Genomic DNA, 26807 nt, shown 5'->3' on the forward strand with positions numbered 1-26807 from the left:
TTTATAATAATGCATATGTGTGTGTAGTCTACTGTGGGTATGGGAACACCCATGCTACTACCCAGTAGAGGCAAGAGGTGACCAGTGCCCCTGGAACTAGAGTTATAGGGACATCCAACATGGATGCTAGAGAGTAAACCGAGGTCAACTTAAAAGAAAGTATGTGCTTTTAACCCAGGATTCTCAACTCCTGGGTCATCTCTGACCATTGAAAACACAGATATTTATGTTACAGGTCATAACAGTAGCAGTTACAGTTACAAAGTAGCAACAAAAATGACTTTATGGTTGGGGGGAGCGCTACAATACGAGGTACTATATTAAAGGGTCATAGCATTAGAAAGGCTAAGAACCACTGTCTTAATCAATGAGCCATCTCGCTAGCCTCTCTATACTTTTAAACCATCAGGTCTTTATACTTAGATCAGCCTCATTATTAACAGCATCATCACACTGACCCGCTTTGAATGTCATATTCTTTTTATACGTGTCAAAGCTCATACTGAGCCATGAGTTCTGGATTGCAAAAGAGAGTTCATTTTCAAATGTACTTTGTCCTTCTCTAATAGTTCAACAAACCCCCCATACACACACACATGTGCTAACACCTATTAAAATTTAATTCACCTGAGGAACTAATCAGGATCACTAATTTGTAAAGATATAAAACAGCAAAAACTGCCCAAGGCATGTATTCACAAGGCAAGTATACTCTCCTCTATACCTGCTCCACAGCAGACATTACTAATCAACCAGGTGTAACTTTAAAATCCTCCACAAAGCTTGCTAGGCAATCAGCACTAGGAATAGTCAATCAGAGTTGGGATGCAATCTGAGCTCTGTTTTCCAATGTAGGAAAAACCTACAGGGGGAAGAGATTCTCCCAGGGCCTTTCTAAAGCTGCCTTTATTCTAAAACAAAGCACCGTTGCATTTTATAAGTGTGTCATGCAAGCAGCCCATAAGCACGGTGGAGAAACTGGGAGAAAAGAAGAAAGCAACAAACAAAACCCACATACAATTCTACCCTCCAGAAATACATTTTCTGGTGTTTCCTGCCAGGTGTCTTAATTAACACTTGCCTAGTTCTTGCTCAGTTTTTGGTTTTTCCCAGTTGTGATACATATTCTGCCAGAAACAACTTAAAGGAGAAAGGGCTTACTTAACTCACAGTTCCAGGTTATAGTCCATTATAGCAGTGAAGCCGCAGCAGCAGGAATCTGAGGAGGCGGGTCATGTTGCATCTACAGTCAGGAACAGAAAGAGGTGAATGAATACATGCTAGCAATCCGCTAACTTTCTCCACTCTTATCTGGTTCAGGATTCCCTGCCTGGGCAATGTGCCACCCACAGAGTAGGTCTTCCCACCTCTGTTAGCAGAATGAACATAAACTTCCCTCCTAGACAATTGTCAGAGGCCCATCTCCCAGATAGTTTCAGATTTTTGTCAAGCTAACAATGAACACCAGTACTCATTCACTCATTCATTCAACATATTTTTACTGAGCACTCCTCTAGACTTTAGAGATACAATGTTAATAAAACAGACAAAAATCTATGCCCATGACAAGCTCAGATATATGCAAAAACACTTTTAAAAATCAAATATGACATCATGTTTTCATATGTAGTGTGTAACTGGCTTTTTCTGTCATAGCTTTTGGAAGCAGAGAGCTAATTTTGTCAGGCTCCTGTGGTTTTTCTGCAACAGGCTCGACTGAGCTAAGAGCTAAGATGATTACTATGTATTTAGGTACATAAACCTAATCCGACGTCTCTTTCTATAGTTTGTGGCTGTGTGATCAAAAGAAACCCTTCCCCCCCCCCCACAAATAGAGAATTTGGTGACTGCTATAGACCACAAAAGCCTACTTAGGACACTAAAGAGAACACTGTTTCTGTTCCAATAACCTCTTACCACATAACGTGTCCCAGAGAAACCTAGCAGCATTAAATTACAGCAAATTGGGGAACAAAGGATTTCTATGGCTCACTCTTCCATGTCACTGTTCATGACTGAAGGAATTCAGGACAGGAGTTCAAATAGGACAGGAACCTGGAGGCAGGAGGTGATACAGAAGCCATGGAGGGGTACTGCTTACTGGCTTGCTCCTCATGGCTTGCTCAGCCTGCTTTCTTATAGAAACCAGCACCAACCATAATGAGTGGGACCCACACACACACATAAATCACTAATTAAGAAAATGTCCTATAGGCTAATCTTAAGGAGGCATTCTCTTTATTGAGGTTAGCTCCTAATGACTCTAGATTTTGTCAAGTTGACAAACTAAACACACAACTGACCCCTTGTCAACATCAACAATTAAGCCACAGCCTTTCCTTTCTTGTTCATGCTCATGATCACACATTAATATTGTCATTACAATATAAAACATTTTACAAACTTAAAATGTCCCAGTCTTTATAAATTCAAACACTTTAAAAATTAGTCTCAAAAAAAATGTCAGTCTCTTTTGAAATCTAAAATCTCTTTTTAAAAATTCAGTCATTCAAGTGGGGGCTCCTGTAAAATAGAAAATATAAGTTAAATATTTCCTTATTTCAAGAGGAACGAAGCAGGGCACAGTCACAATCTGAACAAAGAAGAAACAAACTCCTGGTGAGTGACTAACTCAGTGTTCAATGTCTGGGACCCATTCACAATGTTCTGGGGTCCTCCATAGGGCTCGGGTCACTTCTCTGGATCTGCCCTCTGAAGCATAGACAGCTTGTCTCTAGGCTCTGGCCGGCTCCATTCTACCACTGCTGCTATTCTTGGTATCTCATGGTATTGACATCTCTGAAGTACTGGGGTCTCTTACTGCAACTGGGCTGCACTTTTACCAATAGCCTCTTCTGGCTTCTCTTCAGGAACTCCAGCCCTGCCACACAAGGTCAACCCTTAATCTGCAATCCATGACCCCTGGATGATTCTCACACTTCCAAGTTCAGCTCCCAACACAAGGTGCAACTTTGACCACAGCTTCCATGCACTGACTCTGAGGTAATGCTTCCCGGAAGATTTCACCTCAACACTGCTGGTCTCTTCTTAATCACCACTAATTTCTCAGGTCCAGAAAACTGACATCAATTATCCAAGCAAAACAGAGGTTTCACTTTAGTAGTTCTGCTATCTTGTTAATCATAGCTGATTCTTCAGTCGCAGCTAACCAGAACCCCTAGATTCTTCAAATTAACAAAGGGCTCTAATAAAGCCATTAGACCCCTGAACTTTCCTCTGAAATTTCATAAGCCAGGCCTCTATTTCACTCAATACTCATCTTCCAAGCTCCCACAGGAGGCTCACCCAAGCTTTGAACAATCAATGGCTTTTCTAGCCCAAAGCTCCAAAGTCTTTTCACAATCCTTCCAAAAGCATGGTCACGTCTGTCACAGCAATATCCTACTATCCTGGTACCAATTTCTGTCTTAGGCTTATCATTGTTATAATGGATTACCATGACCAAAGCAACTTGAGGGAGGAAAGGGTTTATTTGACTTGCATTTTTATCCCACTGTTCATCATTGAAGGACGTCAGGACAGCACAAGCAGGATAGGAACCTAGAGGCAGACACTGATGCAGGGATCATGGAGGGGTGTGGAGCTAATATTAATAAATCCCAGCTCAGGGTTTTCTTCCAGCTTTAGACCATTTATGTTCCCAGATAAAAGACACACACAGCCTTTCTACTTTAAATATGCCATAGGCAGCACAACAGCTGGGCAACTGTCTACCTCCCATGCTGTTAGAGCCCATTTCCCTATCGATAACACAGAATTATTTCTTCCTATTTTCTGTTTCATCTGGGCTGCTCTTAGCTCCGATTGGCCAGCCCACAGGACCATGTTTTTCTTTATTCCTATCCCTGGGTGGTGCCCTCTCCCTATCCCCCTCCCTCTCCCTTTCCCCCATCCCCTCCCCGCCCCTCCTCTCCCCTCCCCATTCCCATCCCCTCCCCCCCTCTCCCTTTCCCTCTCCCCCGCCCCTCCCCCACCTCCCTCCCCTCCCCTGCTCCCCTCCCCTCCCCATCCTCTCCCCTCCTCCCCTCTCCCTTTCCCTCTCCCCATCCCTCTCTCCTTCCCCTTCCCTCCCTCCTCCACATTCTTCTTCATCCACAGCTGCTTCTCCTTTTCCCTCTCCTCTTCATGGTCTCTCTTCTCTCTCCCCTAATCTCTCAAAAACTTAACCCCACCTACTTCTCTGCCCAACTATTGACTGCCAGCATATTTATTCACCAATCAGAATTAACTCGGGGATGGGTCCCTAAGGCTATGTGCAGACTCCAGATCTTGGAGGCCAGCACTTAGCCTTACAACAAAGAGTAAAAGACAAGACCTCAAACGGGGGTATTGTTTCTTTTGGCTTGTTCCACCTGCTTTCTTATAGAACCCAGGACCACCAGCCCAAGGGTGGCACTACTCACAATGGTATGGGGGGCCTTCCCACATCAATCACTAAGAAAATACCCCACAGGCTTGCCTGCAGCCCAATCTTATGGGGGCATTTTGTCATTTGAGGCTCCCTCCTCTCTAATAATGCTAGCTCATCTCAAGTTAACTTAAAGGCATTCTGCACAGTTACCAGCTCCTCAGATTCTGGTGTGTCCTTCATCTAGCTGGGCAATCTCTCTCGAGCTTTCTTTCATAGCCTGTTTGATTTTTGCCGCTGGAAGCACGTTGAATCATTCTTGCTCTTGTCCCCATTGATTCCGAGTGCTCACTAGGAGCTCCACCAAAGCTGTGATGTGAAATGTCTACCTACGTCCCTGTATGTGTTCTTACAGTGTGGTGGTTGGGTTTGTCCCCATTGATTCCGAGTGCTCACTAGGAGCTCCACCAAAGTTGTGATGTGAAATGTCTACCTACGTCCCTGTATGTGTTCTTACAGTGTGGTGGTTGGGTTTGTCCCCATTGATTCCGAGTGCTCACTAGGAGCTCCACCAAAGCTGTGATGTGAAATGTCTACCTACATCCCTGTATGTGTTCTTACAGTGTGGTGGTTGGGTTTGAAGATCCTGGGTCTAAACTTCCCAAGTGCAAGGTACTTCACCTTTATGACACAGCCTATGAGGTCACACAGTGTCAACTTCAGCATAGCCACAGGTGTCAGATCCAAGAAGAAGCCTGAATCCCACCTTCAGTGAGCAGGAGGGACAGCATCACAGTTTTCAGGGAGGGCCTAGTGCAGCGACATCTGGGAAATCACCACATACTTGGTCCCCCCTTTACCTGAATCTGCATGGTCAAAGTCAAGATGAGAAACCACTCAACCCCAATAACTGAGCAGCTGATGCCTATCTTTCGTGGGTACATGCTTTGAAATATTGGTTGATGATAAAACATCTTGAATAAGGTTATTCCTTGCAAATTCTCAACAAAATTTGCCTGAAAAAACTATTTCCTGTGTATGAGTTGTAGGAATAACCATTAATGTTGGCGTATACAGCTAAAATTTTGCTGGCTAATGCTTTAATGTTAGGAAGGTTTGTCAGATAGATTTCAGATAATTGTGGACTGTCTAGGACTGTTAGGAAGAGAAGTATGCAGCTTATCATATGCACTTAGTCTTATCAGTAAGGAGTATGGGAGGAAGAGGAGGAGGAAGAGGGGGAGGAAGAGGAGGAAGAGGAAGAGGAGGAAGAGGAGGAGGAGGAAGAAGAGAAGGAAGAGAAAAAAAGATAAAAGAAGGCCAGATTAGAATTTAGAAGAGTTAGTTGCTTACTAAGCTCAATACACTAGGATCTAACTGAGCACATCTTCTAACACCATACTTTAAATGACAAACTCAATCTATGAAATATGAGCTATCTGCACAACATTGCTCAACAGTTTGAACTTAGCCGATCTCTTCATTGAGAAAAGAAAGGACCAAAAGATGGAACAGAGAGAAAAAAAAAAATTACAAAATTACAAACTGGCAAAGGTGAGCCCTGTTTTGTTCCCTTTGCTTCCCACCCCATCCTCCCACTCTCCCACCCCCTCCCCTCACCCAGCAGGCTTTGCTTATAGTTGAGCTGCCTCCCACTCCTACTCCCTAGTCTCTACCCCTTCCCTCCCCGCTAGGCTTTGCTTTGTTTGGGGCTGAGCTGCTTAGAGAAGAGAGATGCTCTGCCCAGTATCAGGAACCACTCCTCGGGCTCTGTGAATCCCACAGTTTTCTCCAGATACTGCAAATGCACAGAGTATATGATAGGAGGTTGAACGCCCACCCTTAGAAAAAAAGTCTCTGATGACTGATATTGCCAACTTGACACACTCTGGAATCACCTTGGAGATAAATCTTTTGGCATTATGTACATCAGATGAATTGGGGTGACAGGGTCTACCCTAGACGGAAGCACCTCTCTCTAGAGACTGGAGACCCAGGCAGCACACAAAGGAGAAGATGAGCTGAACCCCAGCAGCATCCATGACTTCTTCCTGACTGTCTTAGTTAGGGTTTCCAATGTTGTGCAGAGACACAATGACCAAGGCGTACAGTTTCAGAGGCTCAGTCCATTATCATCATGGTGGGAAACATGGCAGCACACAGGCAGACACGGTGCTGGAGGAGCTGAGAGTTCTACAACTTGATCTGAAGGCAACCAGAAGACAGTGATTCTTCAATGGGTGGAGCCTGAGCTAACCTCCAAATCCCACTCCCCATAGTGACACACTTCCTCCAAAAAGGCCACACGTACCACTCTCTCGAAGCCAAGCATATTCAAACCACCACATTGACTGTGATCACAATGTGATCAATTACCTCACACTCTGGCAGCCATGAGGGTCCTACCTTAATGGACTGTACCCTTAAACTGTGAGTCCTTGGGCTAGGAAAACAACAGCCTTCCAGGATCGTACAAACTGAAGGGTTTCATTACTGAGATATCATCTCCTTTCTCCCAAGGGCTTTTAGGGATAATTTTTTCTCAGAAAAATCCAGAGACTTGGAGAAGTCTTACAGGCACAACATAATGAAGTAATTAGGATGAAGTTAATGAAAAATATTAGTGGTGAGGGATATAGTAGAGAGCAGAAAAAGGAACCCTGCTTGCCCTCGTGATATAACTAATTATTGTGAGGATGTGTCATGATCACGGGTGACAGAAAATGTAAGGCAAATGTAAGTCGTAAAGTTTAGACTGGCTCAGATCCCACTTACATTGTCATCCTTACCTAAACCAATGATGGCAGTTAACTCGTCTAGTTTAAAAGCCAAGGGTCAGCCGGGCGTGGTGGCGCACACCTTTAATCCCAGCACTCAGGAGGCAGAAGCAGGTGGATTTCTGAGTTCGAGGCCGGCCTGGTCTACAAAGTGAGTTCCAGGACAGCCAGAGCTATACAGAGAATCCCTGTCTCGAAAGAAAGCCAAGGGTCAGCTGCAGCATAAGCTGGTATAGAGTCTTAAGTCACCAAGAAACTGGCTCCTCAGATTTTTGCCATGCTCACCTTCCTTCCTTTATATTAATTATCATGGATGAATTCTGAAATCAGCAGAACTAATTTCTCATCTGCTTTGAATGTATCTCAAGAGTTTGAAATCTCTCTCTCTCTCTCTCTCTCTCTCTCTCTCTCTCTCTCTCGCTCGCTCGCTCTCTCTCTCATACACGCACACACACACACTTCTCAGCTCCCCCGAGCCAGCAGAATGTGGTTCTCTGACTAGACAGGCCTAAGTCATACATTCCTCACTGGTTCGGGGTTAGAGCCAATGCCAGGAGAAGCCATGGCCAGGGGGTCAGTCTCTAGAAGAGATGGAGGCATCTTATAAGGAGAACAGAAATGGATGATCAGACACCAAACACATTAGTTGTTTACTTCAGTGCCCCTGGGGAACAAGCAGTCTGTGCTCCCTATTTGGGCAAAGTACAACCAAAATCCTACTGAGGTCATTTCTGTCCTTCCTGGTGCCCCTCCAAAGACTATCAAAGGGGAATCAGTGGCCTAGAGACACATCCCTGTCCACATTCCTTTTCCCTTGCTCCCAAAATCCTATCCAATGTTTCACTGAACATAGTACTATCTAGGCCCCACCCATCTCCCAGCCCTGGCTCACCTCCCTGCTCTCTGCCCCTTACTTGTGGTGCCTCGGCTCCCTTTGATCCATTACTCTCTCAGCCTTGAACTTTTCTCCCTGGTTTCTAAGCTTTCCTGTCTCTCCAGTTTCCCCTCATTGATTCACCCAATTTACATAAGCCCACCAGGTTTGCTAAACAGTGGCCCTAGGAGAGACTTGATGGCAGAAGACTGACTGTTTTCATCTGTGCTGGTAGTAAACACTCAGAGCATCTTTGTCTCCTCCTCTGCCAGCCAATCATGCTACACACTTTGTGGTTTCAGACAGGGATAAAAATCTGGAATCAGAGGATGCTACCGGCTGGGCAGTGGCAGGATTTGAATTGCTGTGCTATCGAAGGGGCTGGGACCATTAGTGTTAGAGCTTACCTAGTGCACAAGGCCTTATTTGACCTCTCGACATCAGAAAAGACGATGTAAAGAGCAAACAGGCATGAAGTAAATGAGTAAGATGGGGAAAGATAAAAACTGTTTGTGAAGCAGACGGAACATGAGATAAGACCCTGCCACTGAAGGAAGCCAAGAGCTAAAGAGAAACGGGTGGACTCAGACTCCCACGAGGAGCAACACAGACAAGGCTCCTTAGGGTAACCCAAGCAGTGGACCGCAAAAGAGCAGCCAGTGCCCCACAAAACAACCATGTGGCCAGAAGGTCTGCAGAATCTCAGAACCTCAAGAGGACAAGAGGGAAAGTCTTTCTTCCCTTTTGAAGCCTTCCTGGGCGGGTCTGCTTAAAGCAACCAGAATGAAGTAAGGGCGCTGTGTGCGTCTCTTGGCTGAACCTGCTAAGCATCTTTCTGTGAAATGCTGACGTCAGAAAAGGAATCACTGCCAGGAGCATTTTGCTGTTGTAACCACAGCTAATGCACGTTTCTAATCCTCTGCTCTTCAACTTTGGGAGAGAAACTTGATGCGGAGAGGAGATCAAAGCCAACTTGTTGACTTTCGTAAGAGTTCAGGCTGAGGCCCAAGCAACCTGATTTACACAACCTCACCTCCCTATCTGTTTTTGGTGTGACTCATCTCTTCTTTGATCCCTTTTCCTTATGTTCTGCCTCTTTCGGATTACATGGCTATTTCTATGATTCTCTTTGCTCTTTTTGGTGGCCTATCAGCTAAGACTATTTGTGCTGTTTGGGTGTTGGTGATTGCTTTTGGGTTTATCCTAAACTTACTACGATCTACCTTAAATGACAGTGTATCACTGTGTAAGTAGCCCAGCAACCTTCTAACAGATCCTTTCTTCTCCGACTGGGGGCTTCTCTGAAGTGATTGTCACACTCTCACTTTATATTTACATTTTACATTATATTATAAACTCTCTAGACACAGTACATTGTATACATTTAGAGCTATTAAACTACTCAAATGCCTTTGAAAGTCTATTTTAATCAAGGAAAACAATCTTTTACATTTATCTGCCTTTTTCCCCCCTATAAACAAGCTCTTGACTCCTTTTGTCGGCACAGGCTTCTCCTCTGGAACGTTTCCCTCTGCTGAGAAGGAAGTGTGTGTTATCACCGCTTGTACTTCAGTTTGTCTGCGATGAATTGTTGTTTTCTTCTCAGTATTCATGGAAGTATTTCATTTTCAATTTTGAAGGCATTTTCGCTGGGTTTTGAAATCTAAGTTGACACTTTTTTTCTTTCAGTAAAGATATTGCTCTACTATGAACTCTGTTAAATTGCTTTCTTTCTCTCTCTTTCTTCCTTTCTTCCTTCCTTTCTTTCTTCCTTTCTTCCTTCCTTCCTTTCTTTCTTTCTTTCTTTCTTTCTTTCTTTCTTTCTTTCTTTCTTTCTTTCTTTCTTTCTTTCTTTCTTTCGTTTAGTTGTTTTCAATACAGGATTTCTCTGTGTAGCCTAGCCTGATCTTCAACTCAGAGATCCACATGCCTCTACCTCCTAAGTGCTGGGAATGAAGGCCTGTGCCACCACTACCCAGCAACTTGTTTCTAACAAGATGTTTGACCCCATTCTTATCCTTTACTGCTCTGTATGTACTCCAGTGATTTGCTGTTCAACCGCTTTTTCAAAGGATTTATTTATTTTTCTCTCTCTGTGTGTGTGTGTGTGTGTGTGTGTGTGTGAGTGTTTTGCCTGCACACATATATGTGTACCATGTGTGTGCCTAGTACCCAGAGGTCAGGCGTGTGCCACCACGCCCCCAAGTACCCAGAGGTCAGAAAAAGGCCATTCCATCCCCTGGAGTTACAGATGGTTGTGAGTTGTGATGTGGGTGCTAGGAACTAATCCAGGGTCTTCTGCAAGAGCTCTCAAGCTCTGACCCATTGCCCCAGCCCCTCTTCAGCTGCTTCTTAATCATTTTCTTTTTTGAAAAAGATTTATTTGTTTATTTATTTATTTATTATATGTAAGTACACTGTAGCTGTCTTCAGACGCACCAAAAGAGGGCATCAGATCTCATTACGGCTGGTTGTGAGCCACCATGTGGTTGCTGGGATTTGAACTTCGGACCTTCAGAAGAGCAATCGGGTGCTCTTACCCACTAAGCCATCTCACCAGCCCCTTAATAATTTTCATTGCTAATAATTTATATTCCCTAGTGTGCTTCTATGATTTTTGTTCTTAGAATTTGGCGATTTAGTTTTTGTGCCCTTTGGAAACTTTCTTCCAGTTGTTTATTAATATTCTTGCTGACCCTTTTTGCTGGGGACTCTATGTACACACATTAGGTCATTGAAAACTGTCCTACAGGTCACTAAAGCTCTGCCCATCTTTCCTGGCCTTTCTCCATGCATTTTATTTGGGTGGTTTCTGCTACTACATCTTTATTTAATCTTTCCTTCTGCAGAACTGAGTAGATTATATTTCATCTCAGACATTAGATTTTTCAACGCTACAAGTTTCGTTTGGGTTACCTTGTATTTTCCATGCATGCTAACTCCTTTCTCTACCTTTTCTGTCACATGAACATATGGAAAGTGACTATCACTGTTAACACCATTGTTACTAATTTCTCTTATTTGTCGACCTGCTTCTATTTATTTACTTTTATCTTCTTATCATTATGGGTTATATTTTCCTAGTAAATTTTTATTTGATCCCACTCTCTATGAATTTTCTCTCACTATTCCTGAGCTTTGTCCTGAGGGGTAGGCCTGCTATTTGGAAATTATTTAATCCTTTCAAGACTGGCTCATTTTAAGCTTAATTGGGATTAGCAAAGACTTTGAGAGCAAATTTTGTCCCATTACTAAAGCAATACCTTGTAGTACTCCACCATTGCTCAATGGCTCAGAACACAGCCCCAGGCATTAGAATTGCAGGCCCTAATCCCATGTAGGGTCACATGACTGAACATGGAAGCTATGAAAAATTGGGTGATAATAAAAAAAAAGGTCTCTAGATGCTTCTCCATAAAAAATTCAAATCAAATGCATAGTGGGTCTGAGATGTTCATGGCAGGGTTCATCAATATTGAGATGGAATTACTGTTTCACTACAGCATCCTTGGTTTTGAGTACCCAACATGCATTGCACATGTTATGATGTCATGCAGTGCCAATGCTGGCTGCCTGACACCTCTGCTTAGATTCAATTGGATGTTAGGAATGGCAATGTTTTTTTCTGCAAATGTAACTGTTTCTGCTGTTAGAGAGACATAATGGCTTAACTGTAGAAAACAAAAACAGTTAATATTTTCCCACTATCATCTCTCAGCAGATATCAATTAGTTATCCCTGGGTTGTTTGGGTTAGAATATTTGATTTTTAAATTTGCAATTTAAAACCATCTGTAGTAGTGCATGCCTTTAAACCCAGAACTTGGGAGGCAGAGACAGGCAGATTTCCGTGAGTTCGAGGCCAGCCTGGTCTACCCAAGACAGCCGTGGCTACATGTAGAAACCCTATCTCCAAAAAGCAAACAAATGACAAAAGGTTGCAAACTTGAGTTGCAGGCTTGAGTTCCATAAAATATTGTTAAATGAGTTTAGTTTGGGATTAAGACTGGATTTTCAACAGCTTCTAGAGTAGATCTAGTTATACTGCCATTTTGATTCCGTGTTTATGGGAAATGGCACTCTTAGCACTGACGATTATAAAATCAAAATATCACTCTACTCTGAAAACTATGGAATGAGCTCCACTTCCTGTAATACCGAATGTTTATCCTAGATTAGCACATCCATTGCACTGGTATGCAAACTTGCTTTCAACTTCATGGAAATAAAAAGTATATGTATATTGAAGAATTATTTTTAAATAATAGCTTAATTATTTGTTAATAATAAATGCTAAACTTATGCACATATCTTATGTACCTGTACGCTCATGGTTGACAAAATGGAGTCTCAAGCAGAAAAAGTTTGAGGCCTTCAATGAGGAGCTGCATCTTCTTTGGCTGGTGGGGAAAGAAACCCCACCCCTACCCCCTTAATTTTCTTCATTGAAATGCATCCTTTTTCCAGTCTCACCCATTTCCCCTGCACACCAACTGATACTCAGGAGACACTCTGTAGCTCTCTGGATTTTCAGCATAGGCAGCAATTTGATTCTAGTATTATGCTAATTTTGGCCACGTTGGTCTTCTAAAATTCTCAATACATCTCTATAGTTTGTGGGTGGCCAGGGTCTGTATGGTGGTTTGAATAGGAATGGCCCCCACTGATTCATATGTTTGAATGCTTAGCCCATAGGGAGTGCCGCTGTTAAGAGGTGTGGCCTTGTATGTTGGAGTAGGTGTGGTCTTGTCAGAGAAAGTGTGCCAGGAAGGGTGGGCTTTGGTGCCCAGGCTTAGCAGCTCACTGCTGCCTGCTGATCTAGATGTAGAATTCTCAGCTCCTTCCCCAACAACATGACTGCTTATAGCCACCATGCTTCCTGCCATGACAATAATGGACTGAACCTCTGAAACTGTAAGCTAGTCCCAGTTAAATGTTTTCCTTCATAAGAGGTCATGGGGTCTCTTCATAGCATTAGAAATCCTGACTAAGTCTGCCAAGGTTTCATCTTCCTGTCTTCCACTCTTCCAGCAAGTCGGAGTCCACAGGGATGGCTTCTGCTTACTGTTCCCCAGCAGTAAACATTTGTGCTGCATCAAAGCCAGCCTCTAAGAACTTTTGATTCAGACATTTGCTCCAGTGCTTCCCTGTACCTGCTAAGAGTCACTAGTATTTATGAACAAAAAATCCAAAGTCTTGACTATTTAACATTAGGCAAGGCCCTGGGTTCAGTGTCCAGAATTAGAAAACAAGACAAACAAACAGCAACAAGAAGAAGCAATGCTATCTTCCGGTTCTATTCAAGCAAGTGTGGGCTTGAGGATTCAAGTTTCTTGGGTGACTTAGAAGCTGCATGGCTCAGGGCCATACTTTGAGAATCACTATGTTAAACCACTCATCTAAGAAATACCAAAGTTCATCAATGAATTAGCAGTAGAGGGTGAGCCACACCAAGAATCAAGTCAAGAGAATGCCTGCCAATTGTCAAACAGTCCTAACTTTATATACAGTCCTGCTGGGCTCCAATGGGCAACCCAGAGAACAAACTCATCTCCTCCTACAGGCAAATCCAGGGAATTAACTCCTTAAAAACCGTACAGTACAATGTCTTCTAAATTATGATTTTTTTCAACAGAAAACTATAGAATGATTCACAGATCTGTATGCTATCCTTGCACAGGTTCCATGCTAACCACCTCTGTTTCCTTCCAGTTGTGGTATAGGAAGCTTGTTTTGTCCTCAGTCTCCCTCTGGCTACACTAGACCATAATGGGATCAACCTATTTCCAGACCAGGAACCCAAAAGGCTAACATCGCTATGGCTCAGGATCTGCTCTGTGCTGGGTAGCGTTACAGGAGTCAAACAACTGGGAGACACACTTTAAAGTTAGTATCCCAAGTCTGGCAGGAAACTGGATCTATTAGCAAATACATACAACCATAAAAGCATATAAGATGTGTCTGGAGAGATGGCTCAGCACTTAAGAGCACTGACGATTCTTCCAGAGGTTCTGAGTTCAATTCCCAACAACCACATGGTAGCTCCCAACCATCTGTAATGAAATCTGATGACCTCTTCTGGTGTGTGTGAAGACAGCAACAGTGTACTCATAAACATAAAATTAATAAGTATTTTTTTAAAAAAGCATATAAGGTGATCTATGAACTGTTTTAATGAGAGATAAAACTTGAAATAAGACATGATGTTTGCAACTGCTGACTGAAACATAAAGATGCAGCCAGAATCCTGGAGAAGTGCCAATGCCAAATAACGGACAGTAAATATGCTCAAGTAGGAAGGAATATTTCATCTGGAACTCAAAGGAGAAACTTCCACTACACATTCTGATATTAACTAATATCGAACTGACCATATCCCATGGACACTTGACCCTGAACTCAATCCCTCATGAGGAAAAAAAAATCAGAAAAATAAACTTCATGTGTCAGGATACATGGAAAGTTACAAAGGGAAAGTAATGTCACTCAAAATGACCCTTTATGAGAATCTGATCTGAAGTTGTTCTATTTGCTCTTTCGGATTCTACTTTATGACTACTTTCTCCTAATTAACAGATTTTACCCAGCATCCTCTATGTGCCAGGTGGTGTGTTAGCTGTAGTGGTTTCCAATGTGAAGAACAGGAGCCCCATCTTTCAGGAGCTCCCGCCAGCCTTCTGTTTTACCTGCATGTTCCTCCAGGAGAGAACTACTGGGAACTTCTGTGTCCTGACAGGCCCCATCCCCTGCTGAAACGTCTCCCCTTGAAGGGTGGATTTGATCCGTCGTATTCACCTTTGCCTTTGCGAAACATGTCTACTGGTTAAACGTAAGCTTGAAAACAACCTAGATGTTGACATGTAGGAGAATATCTAAACAAGGAGTGAGCTAACATCATGAACTATTTGGCAGCAATAGAAGAATTAATAGTTAAAAAGGTCTAATGGACTAGTGAACTAACTAGCACATACTGGAGTTGGCCTTCTCGCTGACTTCATACGAAGCACTCTCTCCATCTGGCATGGCATTTCCTCCCTTCACTAGTGATATCCCTATCACAATTAAGATCACTTGGAACATACCATCATTTAAGCCGTGACAAAATGTCTATGTCCCCGTGCTTGGAATCGCCCTCTTTCCAAAGCATGCTTAGGAGGTTCCCATGCCTCAGCCTCCATCTTTGCCCTCAGGGCTTCCAAGTAGACTGCCAACAGCAGCCATCTGTCTTAGACTTCTTTCCATGCTGGGGAGGACACTGTCCCCATTTGCATGGCCAGCAGGTGTGATAGTTTTCTTCAGAACAGAGCCAGGACCAAAGCTGGTGAGTAAACACTTCAGTTTCTTTGCTCCTTGAGCAGAGTAGTTCTCCCACTTGTGTCAACATCACTTCCTGGTTCCCTAAGGGATTAAACTCATGATTACAGAAATGGCTTCCCAGTGACTCTACTGGCCACCATCTCTTATTGCTTACTTCCGGATAATGTTACCTTCCCACACTCGGCAAGCCAAACACCTTCTTTATCTGGGCAACATTTTCTCTGTTATGACAAGTCTCAAACTCTGCATCGCAGTCTTCTGTGACTGTCTTAGCTCTCCTAAACAGACTACACACTCTAAGGACGGAATACTTAACTGCTCCATTTCTCAGGGCCTAACAATGGCTCTCTCATACAATAAGCACTTGGAAAAGACTAGATGTGGGTGGTCAAGATGGCTGAGTGGGTAGAAGTGCTTGCAATGCAATCCCAGAGACCCAAGTATGGTCCCAGAACCAAAGTAAAAGAGATGACTAACACCACACAGTTGACTTCTGACTGCAACTTGTGCCTGGTGGAATGTGCACTCACACACACACACACACTCACACACACACACACACACACATACTGATGATGAAAACAAATAAAGTTTTTTTGTTTTTTGTTTTTTAAGATTTATTTATTATATGTAAGTATACTGTAGCTGTCTTCAGACACACCAGAAGAGGGTGTCACATCTCATTACGGGTGGTTGTGAGCCACCATGTGGTTGCTGGGATTTGAACTCAGGACCTTCGGAAGAACAGTCAGTGCTCTTACCCGCTGAGCCATCTCGCCAGCCCAAATAAAGTTTTAAAAGGGAAAAAAAACCCTAGATTTAATCAAATTGAAAAATTTTAAAGAAAAACGGCTTTCACCTCTCACATGCAAATAAATAGCTGTGTCTTCTATGGCACTGAGTAAATGAAATTATTGAAGCAATGTTTTATGAATTGTAATTATATACAAGTTCAGAAAGGGCATAAGCTGCTCCCAAGTTTGAATTGAGGCTTTGAGTTGAAACAAGAATATGTCAAATGTATTTTAGCACTTCCTAGTTGGAAAGATAAATCGATGTTTATTTAGGAAACTAAAGGGACCAAGCCTGGCTCACATCTCAAATCCTTAGCATGGTACTGAAGCCTCCCTTTCCAGCTTCATCGTTCATCGTGTTTCTCCATCGCTGTGATAGGGTTGTGCAATCTTCCTGTAAATAATATTCCATTCAAATTTCCATACACATGTTTAAAACAAACACACAAAACCACAGATTTTTTTTTATTTCATTAGGTAAATAGCCATGAGCAATGAGAGAAATGATACAAGTAAAAAGTCTACACCTTAACGCCATCCCCCCAATATTACTATACTATCTCAGAATCCTCATTAAGAAAGTTCTAACACATTGGGCTTTGTGTGCATGATCTGAATTGGAAGAATGTCTTAAATGCCTTTCGAATTTGTTTTCAGTGGCTAATCCTGTGGCTTATGTCTTAAAGACAGTTGTTTATAGAAACTCAGGGCTGGTGAGACGGCTCAGTGGGTAAGAGCACCTGACTGCTCTTCCGAAGGTCTGGAGTTCAAATCCCAGCAACCACATGGTGGCTCACAACCATCCGTAACGAGATCTGACTCCCTCTTCTGGAGTGTCTGAAGACAGCTACAGTGTACTTACATATAATAAATAAATAAATAAATAAATAAATAAATAAATAAATCTTTAAAAAAAAAACTCAAAAAGCAGGGTATTAACTTTATGCTACGCAAAGTCATAGATGACTCACAGGTGCTACTCATGAAATTATACAATGTGCACCATGTGAGTGCCCTGCATGTATGCACGTGCACCATGCACATGCCTGGTACTCATGGAGAATGGAAGAGAAGGCTGGATCCTCTGGAACTTGAGTTACAGATGCTTGGGAACCACCATGAGGGTGCTGAGAACTGAACCTGTGTCCTCTGCAAGGCAGCCAACACGCTTAGCTTTCTGAGCCATTGCTTGAACACCAAACAATATTTTTGGTCCAAAAAAACAAATTGGGCTGGAGAGATGGCTCAGCGGTTAAGAGCACCAACTGCTCTTCCAGAGGGCCTGAGTTCAATTCCCAGCAAAAGGAAGATTGGAATATCCAAAGCTCTCTGATTAAGAGAAAAGTTTTACTAAAAATTAAAATATATATATATATCAGACTCTTTGTACTTCTTAAATTGCAGGTTTGCAAGTTGAATATGGAACCTTAAACATGAAGGCAAGTGATTTTAGATGTATCTATCCAGTCCTGCATATGTGTGGGTGTGTATATAGGTGTGTATATATATATATATATATATATATATATATATATATATATATGTGTGTGTGTGTGTGTGTGTGTGTGTGTGTATATATGAAATCATGGGTCACATAACAATGTTTATTTTTTTCACTCTATGATGCTCACCATATACAATGATGCTCTAATAAAATTACACCACCTGATGACACTATAGCTGTCTTACTTTTGTCTTACTTTGCCCTTTACCAGTGCATGCAATAAAACTCCTAACCGTGTACTCCTCCAAATATGACCTAATCATTAAACAAAACATGACTTATATATCAAAATGAGCTATGACATGCCTGCTTCTTTCCTTTTTGGTACACCATTGTAACACACAGACACTGCACACATACTTAATATCCATTCCTTCTTTAAATACAACTTCTACACTCCAAAGTCGAGATGAAAACATTTTCAAGACTCCCTTGACGCTTAAGTTCCATATGTAACCTATTCTCACCTAGGACTACTGTGATATACATTTAGAGAGCAAGTGAGTACCGTAAAGAGTTGGTCATGATCAAGAACAGCGGATGGCCGGTAGCTAAAGTAGAAGTCCTATTGTCTAGCTCTGGCAGAATAGATAATGACAGTCTGCCATGCACAGCAGCATCATCCTGGGCTGGACACTGACTGCTTTCTTCTAGGCCCCGCCTGGCCTAGAGCTTGCTATGTAGACTAGGCTGACCTAGAACTCACACAGATCTGCATGCTTCTGCTTCTCAAGTGCTGGGATTAAGGGAGTGTGCCACCTTGCCTGACCCACCATTTGCTTTCTTATTTACAGTAATTCCATGATTTACAACCTTGGTGGATTCATATGAGCCTATGTTCTTATCCAAAAACACATGGACATAATATATAATTGGTACTACTAGTTAGTTGAACGGTACAATTTTAAAGCTAAGTGGAACCTTAGTAATAAACTCTACTTAAATTAGTCTCAAACCAAGTCGATAACTTACCAAAGCTTCCGTAAACAGAGGCAGAGGCTAAACAACATATGGTCTTCTTATTCTGGTTCTACATAAAGAATTTATAGCATCTTTATGCTCAAAGAGGAGGTGAGACAACTGGCTGGCCAGCTATGCTCCCAGTTACACTTGGGCATTTTTTTTTTTTTTTGTGGTAGCCTAATGTGTTCATCTGCTGGCTCGCTGGCTTTAGTCGGAGGACAGATGGAATCTGATGCTTTTGTAAGGAGTTTACTTCCTTTTCCCATCCTCCCCATCCTCCACCTCCACAGCAGAGGTGCTGTTGCATTCATTCTTCCCCCATCTGAAGCAACCTAGACTGCTGCATGGCACCAGCGCTCTTCGTCTTCATTGCTGTATAGAGCATCATATAGAGGTCTCTGCAGGATGCAGGTCTATGCTCCAGTTTGCAGAAGACAGGTTCCCAAGAAGCTAGAGCTCTGCAGTAAGTTCTCTGAGCTAAAACGAACCTAATATCCTTTTCAAGTTCTTCCAGTTTGACATCAAAGGACCATTGTTGAAAGGATTTAATAGTGGAAAGAATGTGGCACTGGATCCAAACTGAACTTAAATCCCTGACCTGACCTGTCCCTTAATTAGTATGTAAGCTCAGAGAAGTTATTCAATCTCTCACCTTTTTACGTAAAATGATAAAGTTACAAGACTACCGGAAGGACCATGAAAAATATTCCTGCAATGCTGGACATGCAAAGCCGCCATTGAGAGAATCCTTATCGTAATCGTATTAAAATATTGCCTTGAGGAGCAGCCAATGGTGACTTTTGGTCCTTTCTCATTTATGATTTTACAGCTGATGAAGTAGGTCATAAGAAGTTTCCAAGATAACCCAACACCCTCTCACAAAAGACCCACTGGCTTTGGACCCCATTGTCATGTGTTGCATGTTGTAAGGAGGCTTCCAGAGACCCAGGAAGTTATACATGCTCTTGTCACTCATGTTAGTCTCTTGGGAGTGTGTTTGTCATTAGAAGACTAGGTTCCTGATGTTTAAAAAGGAGCCCAAGTTAGGACCCCCTCTCTCTCTCTTTCTCTCTCTCTCTCTCTCTTTCTCTCTCTCTCTCTCTCTCTCTCTCTCTCTCTCTCTCTCTCTCTCTCTCTCTCTCTCCCTCCTCCTCCCCATTTCCCCTTCCCCCTTCCCATCCCCCTCCCCCTCTCTCACCTTCTCTTGTCCTCAGCTCTCTGCAGAAGGGTCCTTTGCTTTGGAATCCCAGTCTCCAGCCCCGTGAGGAAGTCATCTTTGTCTTTGTCTTGTCTTGTTTGTTCGTTGTTGTTGTTGTTGATAAATGATTATACCTCGGGCATCCTAATACAAAAGCAGAGAATGGATAAATCCAATCCCACCCTTAAGATCCAGTGGTGTTGGTCTCCCTACAGGGCTTCAAGCTGTGTAAATGAAGTGAAAGGATAGACAGGAAATAAAAATCCTGAGCATGCCAGAGAATAACACTGAGAATTGGGAATAGTGGCCTGGCGGGGGTCGTCACCAATCCCAGCACTCGAGAGGCAGAGGCAGGGAATCTCTGAGTTCGAGGTCAGTCTGGTCTACAGAGAGAGTTCCAGGACAGCCAGGGCTACACAGAGAATCCTTGTCATAAACAAAACAAAACAAAACAAAACAAAACAAAAACAAAAACAAACAAAAACAAACCCCCAAAACAATAGCAACAGAACTAACAAATGAAAAAATCCCCATAAAAAGAATTGGGGATGGGAATGACATTATTCTACACCAGCAGTTCTCAGTCTGAGGGGAGGGGACCTCATGAGGGGTCAGAGTTTGGGGTCACATATCAGTTATCTGCATTACAATTCATAACGGTAACACAATTACAGTTATGAAGTAGCAACCAGATAATTTTATGGTTAGGGGTCGCCAAGACAGGAAGAACCATATTAAACGGTCCCAGCATTAGGAAGGTTGAGAACTGCTGTCCTACACTCTTTTTGGAACATTGTAGTCTAATAACATTTTAAGTAAACTCTAAACCTGTAGTGTTTTTAAGCACATAATCGCGCAATTTATAGGAGGTTGGTTTTTTTAAAGCATTAACTTTTCCTCTATAGCTCAGCACTTTCTTATGACGTGAGAGCTGAGGCGATATGACAGATTTTATTTTCTTTTAGGAGGAAAGGTTCACTTTACAAATGACTTTTTTTTTTAATTTTTAATATTTTTTATTACGTATTTTCCTCAATTACATTTCCAATGCTATCCCAAAAGTCCCCCATACCCTCCCCCCCACTCCCCTACCCACCCATTCCCATTTTTTTGGCCCTGGCGTTCCCCTGTACAGGGGCATATAAAGTTTGCATGTCTAATGGGCCTCTCTTTCCAGTGATGGCCGACTAGGCCATCTTTTGATACATATGCAGCTAGAGTCAAGAGCTCCAGGGTACTGGTTAGTTCATAATGTTGTTCCACCTATAGGGTTGCAGACCCCTTTAGCTCCTTGGGTACTTTCTCTGGCTCCTCCATTGGGAGCCCTGTGATCCATCCAATAGCTGACTGTGAGCATCCACTTCTGTGTTTGCTAGGCGCCGGCATAGTCTCACAAGAGACAGCTATGTCTGGGTTCTTTCAGCAAAATCTTGCTAGTGTATGCAATGGTGTCAGCGTTTGGAAGCTGATTATGGGATGGATCCCTGGATATGGCAGTCTCTAGATGGTCCATCCTTTTGTCACAGCTCCAAACTTTATCTCTGTAACTCCTTCCATGGGTGTTTTGTTCCCAATTCTAAGAAGGGGCACAGTGTCCACACTTTGGTCTTCATTCTTCTTGAGTTTCATGCATTTAGCAAATTGTATCTTATATCTTGGGTATCCTAAGTTTTGGGCTAATATCCACTTATCAGTGAGTACATATTGTGTGAGTTCCTTTGTGACTGTGTTACCTCACTCGGGATGATGCCCTCCAGGTCCATCCATTTGGCTAGGAATTTCATAAATTCATTCTTTTTAATAGCTGAGTAGTACTCCATTGTGTAAATGTACCACATTTTCTGTATCCATTCCTCTGTTGAGGGGCATCTGGGTTCTTTCCAGCTTCTGGCTATTATAAATAGGGCTGCTATGAACATAGTGGAGCATGTGTCCTTTTTACCGGTTGGGACATCTTCTGGATATATGCCCAGGAGAGGTATTGCTGGATCCTCTGGTAGTACTATGTCCAATTTTCTAAGGAACCGCCAGACTGATTTCCAGAGTGGTTGTACAAGCTTGCAATCCCACCAACAATGGAGGAGTGTTCCTCTTTCTCCACATCCTCGCCAGCATCTGCTGTCACCTGAATTTTGGATCTTAGCCATTCTGACTGGTGTGAGGTGGAATCTCAGGGTTGTTTTGATTTGCATTTCCCTGATGATTAAGGATGTTGAACATACAAATGACTTTTAATCCCACGTGTGAGGGTTGCACAAAAATCCTTGCAGGCATATGCTCTAGACAATACAGTACTTATTAATTACATAACTCATTGTTTCTGAAATTGAGTCAACTTTCCCTACCTCCTTTCCCACAGAAACACCACACACACAACCCTCAAGTGGACATTTTTATGAGGTTTTCTCTGGACTTTGGTTCAGTGGCCCAGATAAGTAGAAATCTCATCACCTACATTTAAAATGAAACATATACCTATAAGTTAATTTTAAAATCCCGAGTTACACTGATTTTTCTAGTATTTTCCTGAGTGGGGAAAATACTTTTTTGTGATAAGACCTATTGGACAGTCTAAGATTTTTTTTAAATTGGTAGATAAATGAATATGTTTTAATTTAATCTTAGCATGAACAAAAGATGTAATAGAAAATAGAGATTTTCTTTTCCTCCGGCTATCTGGGGCTGGACAGATGACTCAGAGATTAAAATTGCAGGTGGCTGCCGTTCTAGAGGACCTGCGTCTGATTTCTAAAGCCCACGTGGTGGCTTATAACCATCTGTCACTCTGGTCCTAGAGGATCCAGTGTTCTCTTCTGGCCTCTGTGAGCACCAGGCATGCATGTGGTACATAGATATTCACGCAGCCCAAACACCCACAAAATAAGTAAAATAAAATAAGATGTTCCTGGTGTTTCTAGTAATATGTAAGATAGTGATTATTTGCTATGTTTTCTAGTGTCCTCCATCCCTCACAGCACAAATCTTTTAGAGGAAAGGTGTATATTTCCCAGTGGCTGGAATTTGTTCCCATGTCTTATTAGAACAGTATTTAAAGATAGGTGTTAACACTTGTGTGAAATTTCAGAAGAGCATGTACATGCAATCGTATATTTACTCAATGTTGTTAAAGAGCAAGAGAGTTGAGTAGACGAGAGGTTGAAAAACTACTAGTCTGATAGCTAGGAACTCTGTGATGACCACTACAAGGGACCCAGGGTCTCCCCCAAGGTTGCCGAAGCATGAGCAAGGGACTCAGTCATTTTGTTTATCAGGACTCAAGCTCAGTCTTGTTCGTGTTGACTAAGGACTTCCACTTCTCAGCCCCCATTGGCCAGGGGTCCTTGTTCCTCACTATGTGAACCCTCCTTAAGGCACCTGATCATCTTCCTAACATGGATGCTCATCTTCCCTATTATAGCACATGTAAGAAGCATGGCCAATCTCCGAGCAAGGCCAAGCATCATTAAGCACCAAGTCCAGTGTTAACGTACCCTTTAGTTCCCTTTCCTTCTTTTTACACATTTCTAGGGGAAAACTGGCCATGCTCAAAGGCATTTGTGTCTACCATATTGGTAAGGCAAACTGAGTGTGTCCAGAAGTGTTTCTGTCAGCCATCTTTATGATGCAGGCTGACCATGCCCAAGGGTCTTCTTGTCTGCCATTTTAACCTTCTGGATACATGCTCCATGCCAGTCAGCTAAACATACCCCAAAATGTGTCTTCTAACTTTCCTGCTTAAATTGAGCAAGTTTAGGAAAGTCCCCACCCTGTGATGCTCTTTGATGGGAGTGTATAGACTACCTGAGTAAAATTCCCACCCTTTCCTCTGTTGAGAACTGGTGCCTTGAATGAGATGATTTCCTCCTAGGTTGGATGCCTAGTCCCTAGTTAATGAGCTTTTAGGGGAGGATTAAGAGATGTGGCCTTGTTAGAGAGGGTGTGGCCTTATGGGAGGAGGGGTGTCACAAGGGGTAGACTTTGAGGTTTCAAAATCTGACTCCAGGTTTAGTCAGTCTCAGCCTCTCCCTCTCTCTCTGTCTCTCTGTCTCTGTCTCTCTCTCTTTCCTGCCTGCCTGCAGATCAGGATATAAAGCTCCCAGCTACCACTGCAGCACCATGCCTTCCTGCCTGTGGCCACGCTCCCCACCATGATAATGGATGAAGATTCTGAAACTATAAGCGAGCCCCAAGTAAATGCTTTCTTTTATGAGAGTCGACATTACCGTGGTGTCTCTTCACAGCAATAGGACACTAAGACAACGAGGCAGAAAGATTGTTCTGAAACTAACATGATTGCATGCTCTACTGGCTTATGATAGGTGGTATAAGTCTTTTTCTCCCCTTTCATTTCAGGGACATTCTTGTTTCAGGCCATTTATTCAAGATACAAACCCAATGGATTCAGTTACACGATCAGGAAAGAGGTATGGGGCGAGAATAAGAGAATAGGGGAAGAGTGAAGAGAAGTCTTGTGTTTCTTGTTTATCGTGAGGTTGCATCTCACACAATCCAGGCTGCTTTTAAATGTGTGTATCTGAAGACAGCTTTCGGAACTGATCCCTCTTAACTCCACTTCCCAGGCTTGTCCGCCATGTCTAACTATCAAGTATTTTTCTTTTATTTATATCTCAGAACCACATACTTTATTTTCCAGAAGCAAGTTTTTAAGAGCATGAAAATATTAAGTCTTACCTTTTAAAGATAATGGTGTTGAAAAAGAAATTTTATGGATGTGGTTTCCAGCCACCACCACGAGTTAGTCAAGAGCCCTCACTAGAAGTCTCAGAAAACCCATGACAAAATAGATTGACTGTCAGGAACTCATTGGCTGCTCTAATGAAGAGAGACTGAAGGTAGACAAACTTTGCATGGAGGTGTTCTCAGCTCTGTTTCTCTGTCTTCTGTGTAGACTCATTCTTGGGCCAGTTTTCTAGAGTTACAGCTCCCTAGCAAGCCATAACACCACTAGGATTCCTTTCTGCATCCAACACTTTCCAGGGGGCTCTGAGTTTCCTCTGCTCTCCATTCTCATCATCATTCAGGTGCCATGGTTGGCTGCACTGCTCCACCCTAAATGAGGTCTGTGGAATCACTTCCCTGAAACTGTTCAGACCCTCAATGGGTTGAGGGGAGTGGATACAGAGAAGAGACCCCAAATACCTAGCACAGGACTGAGGATACTTTTGTAGGGTTGTTATTTTTTTTCTTTAAGACTATAAGATAGACAGCATTTTTACCATCTGAAAAGAAGCCCCAGAAACAGAAGTTGAAAAGCAATGGGACCGGGTTTAAGAATTCTAAATAAGCCAGGCATGATGGGAGACACACGTCGTCCCAGCATTTGGTGAGACTGAGGGAGGAGGACCACTTAAGGCCAGGAACTTACCAGCACTCTGTATACTACAACAAGACAGGGCTCAAAACCAAACCAAATCAGTCACAGATGACACTCAATCCAAGGAGCATTTGTGAAGTGGGAAAGCCGCCCATCCCCCAAGCCTAGGGACGATAAATACCAACTCTAGAGAAAACATAGGCAGACATTTTGAGACGAAGCAGATGGAAGGCTGAGGTAATGTTGTCACGTGACTGTGAATGTCAACGAAGAATCAGATGCCTCCAATCGAAAAGACGGGAAAGTGACCCAGCATGGGAGGGGCTGAAACGCAGGTGAAATGTGTAGCCTTATCACGTGTGTGGAGCTAGAAGAACTCAATTATAACAACAAAATAACAACAACAAGAACGAAGTATGCACAGAGATGGGAAACCCAGGGAACCCTTGTCTAAAAGAAGGCATTAAAAAAACATGGTAAGAAAAGATAATACGAAAGGATATTTGCGCCCACTGATGAGATAGATTGAGTTAGAAGAAAGACGGATGAGGACACAGGAGTCTGTGGCAGATTTAAAAACACACAGCTATGACAAGTACCAAGAATGAGATTCTCTGCTCTCAGAATTTAAACACGGGGAACGGGGAACGTGTTTTTTGTTAGAAAACGTCTCTGAGAGCATCACCACAGCGAGCACTAAAATCCCCAGCGCCGCTGTTACTTGACTTAAGCCACAGAGCAGCTGCATTTGCTTGTTTGTTTTCTGTGTTGCCCATGAGCAAAATGGGAACCACTTGCTCTGCTCAGGATGGATTTAACAACTCCTTTCCCTTCTAGTCTTAGGTGGCTCCTAGGAAAGAGGGCTCCGCCTTAAACTAAAGAGGCTTTGGGTGTCTAGTCACAGCAGTTTGATTGGCAGCTTTTAAGAAAAGATAAGAAATGGAAACAATACAACTATTTGAAAAATCTAAGCTTCAAACACAAGGTTATAAAGGAACTCAGCCTTGGTTCAAGTTGCCTCAGGACACTGACCTTGGCACAGAATTTTGACTGAAAATTGGTTCCAGACATGGAAGGATCTGTTTGTTATACAGGCACTGTGTGGAAAATGAAAACTCCTTCTAGACATTTTTTTTAAACCTTCCATTTTGCCTTCAAGGTTGAAGGGGTCAAACAGATAAGAACTATGCGGCCGTAAGGAGGACTTAGTCTTGCCCACAAAGTTGAATTTTTCCAACAAGCCCTTCTCCAGGCACACAAATCTCTTTCCACTAAATTCTCCTAATTGTTTTAGAGAACACTTAATACCTTTCTACTTCAAAACCTTTAAGAAGGTATCATGACTGGTTAGCAGAAGACTTCTGTTTCTTTCTTTAAAAAGCAAAAAGGGGTTTTATGATATCCATTCCTAATATAACAATCACTTAGGGAATATTTAGCTTGGGCCAGGTGCCATGCTTGGTATTTTGCATACAGCAAATCATTTGTTCTCTTACAAGCTGCATAGTGTTATCTTATAGATGTGATGGTTTGAATAAGAATGGCCTCCGTGAGCTCATATGTTTGAGTGTCCAGTCACGAGGAATGGCACAGTTTGAGAAGGATTAGGAGGTGTGGCCTTGTTGGAAGGAGTATGTCACTGGGGCTGATTTCATGGTAAGGGGACATCACAACATG

General features: G+C 42.6%; 1 long non-coding RNA gene and 2 other non-coding genes across 3 annotated transcripts in view; all 3 read right to left on the reverse strand.

Moving 5' to 3' along the window:
• LOC147002757 (uncharacterized) overlaps nucleotides 1–4984 on the reverse strand; it is a 28238-nt gene extending 23254 nt beyond the window's left edge. The window contains exons 1-2 of the long non-coding RNA XR_015048560.1: nucleotides 4583–4984; nucleotides 1162–1243 (exon numbers count right to left, since the gene is read on the reverse strand). This is a non-coding gene — a long non-coding RNA (uncharacterized LOC147002757). The remainder of the gene's footprint in view (nucleotides 1–1161; nucleotides 1244–4582) is intronic.
• Nucleotides 472–601, reverse strand: LOC115032254 (small nucleolar RNA SNORA40). Its single transcript, XR_003837901.1, has one exon. It is a non-coding gene; the product is annotated as a small nucleolar RNA SNORA40 (small nucleolar RNA).
• An 8670-nt stretch (nucleotides 4985–13654) lies between the features above and the next one.
• On the reverse strand, nucleotides 13655–13760 carry LOC115032185 (U6 spliceosomal RNA). The gene has a single exon (XR_003837845.1). It is a non-coding gene; the product is annotated as a U6 spliceosomal RNA (small nuclear RNA).
• Between the last annotated feature and the right edge of the window lie 13047 nt (nucleotides 13761–26807).

The sequence above is a fragment of the Mus caroli genome, unplaced genomic scaffold, assembly GCF_978045245.1.
Source record: "Mus caroli unplaced genomic scaffold, Mus_caroli_1 scaffold_9, whole genome shotgun sequence".
NCBI classification, from domain to species: domain Eukaryota; kingdom Metazoa; phylum Chordata; class Mammalia; order Rodentia; family Muridae; genus Mus; species Mus caroli.